Source organism: Benincasa hispida, chromosome 10 (assembly GCF_009727055.1).
Source record: "Benincasa hispida cultivar B227 chromosome 10, ASM972705v1, whole genome shotgun sequence".
NCBI classification, from domain to species: Eukaryota; Viridiplantae; Streptophyta; class Magnoliopsida; order Cucurbitales; family Cucurbitaceae; genus Benincasa; species Benincasa hispida.
The window spans coordinates 51,241,779-51,250,942 of record NC_052358.1 but is presented as its reverse complement, the minus strand read 5'-3'; the positions used below and the strand labels follow the sequence as shown (position 1 = coordinate 51,250,942).

Here is a 9,164-nt window from a genome sequence, read left to right as displayed (position 1 = left end):
CTAGTTATAAGATCAGAATAAGTTCGTACAGTCTGAACCTTTAGTTGAGTCCAATATTGAAATTCTTCTATAGTGTGATAAATCTGATCACTCTCATTTTTTTCTTAACTTTTTTCCTTTGAACGACCTGTTAGAGTCCCCCACAATATATAATTGTGGGTTGAAATCCAATTTTCGTAATCAACGTCAATGAAATATTTCAATTTCACTGCATTTCTTGGTGTCAAAACAAGTTAAAATAGAGAATCATTTTTTTTTTTTTTTAAAATGATTTGGAGATTGTGTAATGCTTACTCTCAAACTATTTGTTTATACATAGTAATATTCTTTGTTTCTCTCTTCATTTTCGGATTCCTATCTAATGACCCGGACGTAATCCGGGGCGTGAAGAATAAAAAAAATCGATTTTTTTCCTTGCTTGATTTTGAAATGTCTTAACATTTTATCTATTCCACATCTTTCCTAACTATAAAAAAATACCAAGTAATTGACAGAAACGGAAAGAGAGGGATTCGAACCCTCGGTACAAAAAAATCGTACAACGGATTAGCAATCCGACGCTTTAGTCCACTCAGCCATCTCTCCCCAAATTGAAAAAGGATAATTACTATCATACATTGATAAAAAATTGAAAATGAAGGCTATAGATATATAATATAGATATGTAGATATTATCTATAAAATCGAATTAAAAACTTTTTTTTGATTAGCAATTCAATTCCATTTAGATAAATTAGATAAAATAAGGGCTCAAAAGAAAGATATCTCCAATCCTAATATATAAATAATACCAATATATTAAAGATTACTAAAAATATTTATAAATAAATCAAAATAAAGAAATCAAAAAGTCTTCTTTATTTCATCGAAAAGTCCTTTTCTTTTTAGTTCCATGGCCCTGGTCAGACCTAGCCGGGCTTTTTTTGTTCCAATGAATCTAGATAAAATTATTTATTTGATTTTAAAACAAAAAATGTTTTTGAAACAAATAAAATCGAAACAACAAGAATCATAAGAAGATTTAGTATTTCGATTCCTATGATACAGAAAAAGCTGATATAGAATCAAGTTCCATTCCTTTCCTATTATTATTCTTATTATTACTTTACTTAGAATCAAAAACTGTTTATTAGTTAATAATGAGTTCTTTTCCTAATTCATTAGTCGCCCGATGAAAATACGTCAAGCTCGAATTTTTCATGATTCTTTTTTTATCGATCTTTTTATTACTTATTAATACGACTTATTTTCGTCTTCGAAAAGGTCCATTTATATACAATAATTGCATTGTAGCGGATATAGTTTAGTGTAAAAGTGGATTCGTTCTATTAATCCCTTAATAATTAAGGGATCCTTCGGTTTGATTAATATTTCGATCAAAAACTTTATTTCTTAAAAGGATTTAATCCTTTACCTCTCGATGAAAGATTCGAGGAAAAATATAAATTCTCGTGATTTGTATCCAAAAATCAGTTTTGAAATTGAAAAAAATGATCATGAAATTACGAAACATAATTTTCTTGAATTGGATCAATACTTCCAATTGAAGGAATAAGGGATCCATGGATAAAGGTGGAATTTTTTCTAATCGTAACTAAATCTTCAATTTTTTCTTTGTATAAGGGAGATTGAAGAAAACAAAATAGCTATTAAACAATGTCTTTGGTTTACTAGAGACGTTCGACATCGTTTTTTATCGCCGGAAACAAAATACTTTTCCTAAGGATTATTTTAAATAGAAATAGGGAACGAAATAAATACCTGGAAAGATTTTTATAATCTTCTCTTGTATAGGGATCATCATAAAGCGGGTCCTTTTGAATGCATTCAGAGGATGTTATATGGGTGGCATTTTTTTTGTTTACATCTTACATTTAGGATTTCCATCCAGGAGCCGAATGAAACCAAAGTTTCACTTCGGTTTTGAATTAGAGAGTTCAAAATGATGAATCAACTCGACTATAACCCCTAGCCTTCCAAGCTAACGATGCGGGTTCATTCCCGCTATCCGCTTATCTTATTCTTATGATTGATATATATATATTATAAATATAATATTAAATATTATATTAATATTATTAAGTATATAATTAATGTATTAATGAATTTCATTTATATTTATAAATTCAAATGTAATTAATTACTCAAATCAAAATTTGCAATTTACTTAATTTTAATAATGTATTAGTTAATGTAATGCATCATTGAATTGAATACGCAATTTCCGGATTCTCACACATTTTTTTTAAACAAGAGAGGTGAAAATACCAAAAAATTGGAATGAAAAGGTCCATTGTCGGATGGACAGAGGTCTTCTAAACCTTTGGTATAGGTTCAAATCCTATTGGAGCAATTTTTTTCCATATATTTTTTTTAGTTGAAATTTCTATATCATGTCACGAAAGGTATTTTGTAAATGAGATATATAATATAATTAATATTAATAATAATTTATAATAGAAATTATAAATTCGTTTTAATATTAATTGTCACTCTAGTTAGATTTATTTATATATAAATAAACAATAATTCGATTCTGTTTTATTTGAAGATAAGATATTAGTAGAAAGGATATTCAAATTCGAAATATTAAGATATTTATGATATTCTAAATATATTATATATTATTAGAAATAGAATCTAATTTTCACTTTTTACTATTCAAAAATTTCTTAATTGTATTTACATTTCATTTTAATATATATATATCTTAGAAATATTATCTACTTCTTTATATATATATTTATATTTATATATATTTATGTTTAGTATTTTATAGAAATTATATATATTCTACCTAATAAAACCTAATACATGAAAAAAATGAAATTATTTCATGTTTAAATTAAACATTTTAAAATTCTAAAATTGATTTTACTTTACTGTTTTCTTTTATACTTGGTCTTGAAAAAAAGTCTAAGTATGCATGTCGTAGCGGTCGGATCATAATGTGTAAGGATCCGGTCGTTACACAATCTTATGCAAACATATTTTGCATAGGATGCTCCCACTCGCATGTCCTCACATGAACGATGAATTCGTTTATTGGATTTTATAACATAATGCAATTTCAACAAACGTTGTATTGAATAAATTTTTCAACAATACTTTTATTGATTAATAGAACATGTTTCCAAAATTACAAACTGTGTGTTTTAGGACCTTCCCAACAACAAAATGAAATCAATTGAACTTTGTTGATTTATTTTAATTTGCAAACATACCTGAATTTTTTGGATATTTTCATTATTGGACACATATATGTTTTGTTTGGATTTTTAGTCCTTTTTTAGTTAGGGGTAGAATGGATTTTTTAAGTCCCTTTAGTTAAGTAGGATGGGTTCAAAGGAGGGAAGAAAAATGCAGTATGATAGTTTTGATATTTTTTGAATTTTAGGGTTTTCTTTAAATGAAAGTTCTCTGGTAGATGACAGAGTTTCATTGCCACTTTTGCAATTCTTGAATCAAGGTTGCATGCCAAGAACATTCAGGTAAGTCAGATCATCTTGCTTGTGGAGTGTTCGAACTTGGAGTAAGGAAGTAATTCTCCTTATCTCTTAGCCTTCGATCAAAAGGTAATCTAAATCTAATCCTTCTCTTTAGGATTGTTGTCAAATTGATTGATGGTCTTGGAATTTGATATTAAGGGTTCAACATTTGGGTTCCTAAATTTCAAATCCTAGGGTTTTCATATCAAATTGTATAAGTCTAGACCGCGAAATACTTAATATCTCTTTGTAACATCATTGATTAAAGAGATTAATATTTCATAAGACGGCCATATATAACTTGACTAAATCCTAAGTGAGTTATGGATTCCCATCTATGGGGGTCGTCCTTTCATTTGTATGAGTGAGAGTTGCCTGAGTCGCTGATTCAATAAGCCTACCATTTTGTGGACTTGTCCAAGTAGAAAACTAGGAACATAACTATACAAGATGAAATTCATTTCTTCCTGCCTTTAGGGTAAGTAGATTAATAGTTTCCTTAAGTGTTGGTTTCACGTCTTGAACAAAGGGTATCCAACCTCTTATTGGCTCGATACGGTAGAAATGACGCATAGAAACCTCTCAGGTCTACACTCCAAAATTCATCTTTCACCTCTGTTTTTGGCCTTTTTTACAACAAACACTTCACCACGAGCGACTCGGACTTACATACACGATTTATAGAATAAATTCCCAAAACACCGACCATTTACATTTATCAAATCAAAGTAAAAAGTTAAAAATCTAAGTACCAATATTTGTAAACATTTATTACGCAAACCCACATACATTATGTAGAAAACAATCCACCTTTTCTCAAATTTTTTGTTTCAAAAATGAAAAACAAAGGCACAACATGGCTCGGATACCAATTGAAGGAATGGAATTCTATAGTAGAAGCGTATGAATACATGTGCCAATGTAATTCAATTTGAAAAACTTGAGAAAACAAAGAAATTATAGAAGAACGAGATAAATATTTATAAGTTACAACATACTTCTACGGAGAAAAGGATGAGAAGAAATAACCCTTGAATACTTTTCTTCTCGCAATTCCTCTCCTCGAAACTGAACAACATGAACGCAAATCTCCCTCGAACTGGAAAATGCCTCTCACGAACAGGAGACACCATCACTTGGTTTACTCATTATTCTCCGGACAAAGAATCAAGGATGTGCAGACTCCTTAATTTGGTAAGGAGAAGTAATTTTGTGTGAGAAGGGTCTGCAGAGAAAACTTTATTCTCTTAAGGGTGATCAGATTCCATTGTGGAATACACAATTTTTTCTGAAGAATTCGCCATGATATACCTGATCCATGCATAATATCATGAAAAATGGATACAAATTTTGGCTGCTACTTAGTATCGGCAATAGGTCTAAAAAAGTATCTAAAAATAGAAAATTTAGATATTTATACCCCGTTGAAATAAGGAACCATGGCATATATGTTTGGAATAGATTCTATTTTGAGAGAGTTGAAAAAGCACTATCTTGTTGAAAGGTTCTATACATCTGCCCTTTCTCAAGGCATTTCTTTAGACAAAGACTCTGTTTTTTTCCTCTTTTCGGATGGTAAATATTTCTCAAAACATGGAGTGTGAATCAAACCCATGTTTGAATTGAAATTGAGATACTGATGCAAGTTCTTCCTTTCTGAATCAGATAGATTCATATCTGAAAGAGGTTGACAATAAGTTCTTTCAAAATTGACTATTTTTCCCTCTGTTAGAGGTGTTCCAGAAATGTCTGCGATCGAGTAAATAGCTCGACGAACAAATGGATCGGATTGAATTGGAAAATGGAAAGACTTGTACAAGTTATACCTTTCTTCACCACTTTGTGGAAAATTGTTAGGTATGAATATGTTAGATACCTGTGACTCGATTGGTGAAATAGTATCTCTCTCCAAAAAAGCATGGCTTTTTTTACCGCCGCACAAAGAAAATATTTTGTTGCGAATGAACAAGATATTGAGGAATTGTCCATACGTAAAATCATAATTATTGATACGGTCTTCCACATAATCCACATAAAAAGGAATCTTTTGTTACAATAGAAGCAGAAGTGATGTGAATTATTTCAAGAATCGAAGTCAAGTTGCTTTATAGAAAGAAGATATCAATGAACTTTTATGAAATGGTTTCATGAGATTTAGCCCAATTGTCTTGATCGGGGGATATCATTGAGAAATAGGAATCCGTGTTATCAAAGGATTTCCTGCGATTATTTCTAGTATGGATGAGTCAATCATCCACTTTGGTATCTTATTGAACAAAAATGGTGATTTGTTCTTCCATTGATTAAGAATTTCGATTTTTGGGAAGTATCATGATCATCCAATAAGCAAGGGTTTCAATTTTTTCAAATGAACGATTTGAAGACCTATTGATTCTAACAACTGATTGCAGAGTTTATCATTCGGACCTTTCAATTCATAGATGTGGATCTCCCTAACTAAATATTTGCAACTTGACAATTTAAAACAGACTTTCAAGTACTTAAATATTATTTAATGGATGAAAACGGGGGGATTTTGAATTCCGATCCATGTAGTAACATCATTTTCAATATATTTAATTTGAATTGGCATTTTGCATCATAATTATCCACATAATTATTGTGAAGAAACGAGCCTACAAGAATTAGCCTTGGACAGTTTTTGAAAATGTATGTATAGCCAAAAATAGACCACACCTAAAATCGGGTCAAATTATAATTGTTCAAGTTGATTCTATAGTAATAAGAATCAGCTAAGCCTTATTTGGCCACTTCAGGAGCAACTGTTCATCGCCATTATGGCGAAATCCTTTACGAAGGAGATACCTTAGTTACATTTATATGTTGAAAAATCACGATCTGGTGATATAACACAGGGTCTTCCAAAGTAGAAAAAAGTATTAGAAGTGCATTCGATTGATTCAATATCAATGGAGCCTATAAAAGAGATTGAGGGTTGAACGAGCGTATAACAAGAATTTTGGAATTCCTTGGGGTATTTTTGATTGGTGCTGAAACTAACGATAGTGCAAAGTTGTATCTCTTTTGGTTAATAAGATCCAAAAGGTTTATCGATCCTAGGGGGTGGAGATCCATAATAGACATATCGAAAATTATTGTACATCAAATAACATCAAAAGTGTTGGTTTCAGAAGATGGAATGTCTAATGTTTTCACCTGGCGAACTCATTGGATTGTTGCGAGTGGAATGAACAGGGTGCTTTGGAAGAAGCGATCTGTTACCGAGCCGTATTTTGGGAATAACGAAAGCATCTCTAAATACTCAAAGTTTCATATCGGAAGTAAGTTTTCAAGAAACTGCTCGAGTTTTAGCAAAAGCCACCCTCCGAGGTCATATCGATTGGTTGAGAGGTTTGAAAGAGAATGTTGTTCTATGAGGAATGATACCCGTTGTTACCGGATTCAGAGAATTAGCGCACCGTTCTAGGCAACATAACAATATTCCTTTAGAAACCCCCCCAAAAAAAAAAAATTTCGAAGGGGAAATGAGAGATATTTTGTTCCACCACAAAGAATTATTTGATTTTCATTTCAACTAATTTACATGATACATTAGAACAAGATTTCTAGGATTTAATGATTCTAAAAGTGAGTCATCCTATTAACTAGACGCGTTGATTGGTAATAAGATAATAACGAATAGAAAAAAAAATTAATGGCTTGGATCGTGTATCAACAGTCAATCCCCGTCGAGGTGAGGATAAGATTCCATGGGAACAATTATTTGTTTCTATTTCAGCTCGTCTCTTTTTTTTTAAGAAAAAAATGAGGAAGTGGGGGAGAAATGACAAAGATATTGGAACAATCCATTTGAAGAGATGATGGAAGCCGGAGTTCATTTTGGTCATGGTACTAGGAAATGGAATCCTAGAATGGCACCTTATATCTCTACAAAACGTAAAAAGTATTCATATTATAAATCTTACTAGAACTGCTCGTTTTTTATCAGAAGCTTGTGATTTTGTTTTTGATGCAACAAGTAGGGGAAACAATTCTTAATTGTTGGTACCAAAAATAAAAGCAGCAGATTCAGTAGCCCAGGCTGCAACAAGGGCTCGGTGTAATTATGTTAATAAAAAAATGGCTCGAGGGTGAGTTAACAATTGGTCTACTACAGAAACGAGACTTCATAAGTTCAGGGACTTGAGAATGGAACAAAACGGAGGAACTCAACCATCTTCTGAAAAAGGGATGCCACTATGTTGAAGAGACAATTATCTCACTTTGCAAACATATCTGGGTGGGATTAAATATATGACGGGGTTACCCGATATTGTAATAATCGTTGATCAGCATAGAGAAGAATATCGGGCTCTTCAAGAATGTATCACGTTGGGAATTCCAACTATTTGTTTAATTGATACAAATTGTGACCCTCGATCTCGCAGATATTTCGATTCTAGCGAATGGTGAGCTATAGCTTTCAATCCGATTAATTCTTAACAAATTAGTATTTGCAATTTCTGAGGGTCATTCTAGCTCTATACGAAATTCTTGATTAATTAATAAAAGATAAATCAATTTTGGGGAACTCCATAGTATTAGGGAATTGGTTACTATCCCGAATCGCACCAAAAAGATAAAAAAAACTAGGGATATTGTAATGTAATAAATTGGTATAAAAATAGACAACTCATGGCAAGTAAAAAAAAGACAGCCGAATCAAAAAATTGCAAGTAAAAAAAAAGACAGCCGAATCAAAATAATTTGTTTTAAGTTCTATTTCTTTCAGAGGGCAATATGAATATTCTATTATGTTCTATCAAACACACAAAAAGGGTTATACGATATATCTGGTGTGGAGTCGCCAACATTTGTATTGGCAAATAGGAGGTTTCCAAATACATGCCCAAAGTACTTAATTACTTCTTGGGTTGTAATTGCTATCTTATTAGGTTCAGCCATTATAGCTGTTCGTAGTCCACAAACCATTCCTACTAACGGTCAGAATTTCTTCGAATATGTCCTTGAATTCATTCGAGACTTGAGAGAAAAACTCAAATTGGTGAAGAATATGGTCCATAGGTTCCCTTTATTGGAACTATGTTTCATTTATTTTTGTTTCGAATTGGTCAGGGCTCTTTTACCTTGAAAATAATACAGTTACCTCACGGAGAGTTAGCCGCACCCACAAATGATATAATACTACTGTTGCTTTAGCTTTATTCACATCAGTAGCAATATTTCTATGCGGGTCTTAGCAAAAAAGGATAAGTTATTTCGGTAAATACATTCAACCAACTCCAATCCTTTTACCCATTTACATCTTAAAATATTTCAAAAATCCTTATCACTTAGTTTTCGACTTTTCAAATATATTAGCTGATGAATTAGTAGTTGTTGTTCTTGTTCTTTGTACCTTTAGTAGTTCCTATACCAGTTATGTTCCTTGATTATTACAAGTGGTATTCAAGCTCTTATTTTTGCAACTTTAGCTACAGCTTATATAGGTGAATCCATGGAGGGTCATCATTGATTAGTTTTTAAATATGTCTTTTTTTTTAGCTCTAGACCAAGGCAATGGATACATTTCTCAAGATAATCTACTTAGAGAACATAAATAACAAATAATCTAAAAATAAGGGAAGGTATATACTATCTAGGGAGTAAGAGTAATAGGAAAAAAAAAAAAGATTACGATATATCTCTCTCCCC

General features: G+C 31.5%; 1 non-coding gene across 1 annotated transcript; it reads right to left on the bottom strand.

Moving 5' to 3' along the window:
- Window positions 1-497: 497 nt before the first annotated feature.
- On the bottom strand, window positions 498-585 carry TRNAS-GCU. The gene has a single exon. It is a non-coding gene; the product is annotated as a tRNA-Ser (tRNA).
- Between the last annotated feature and the right edge of the window lie 8,579 nt (window positions 586-9,164).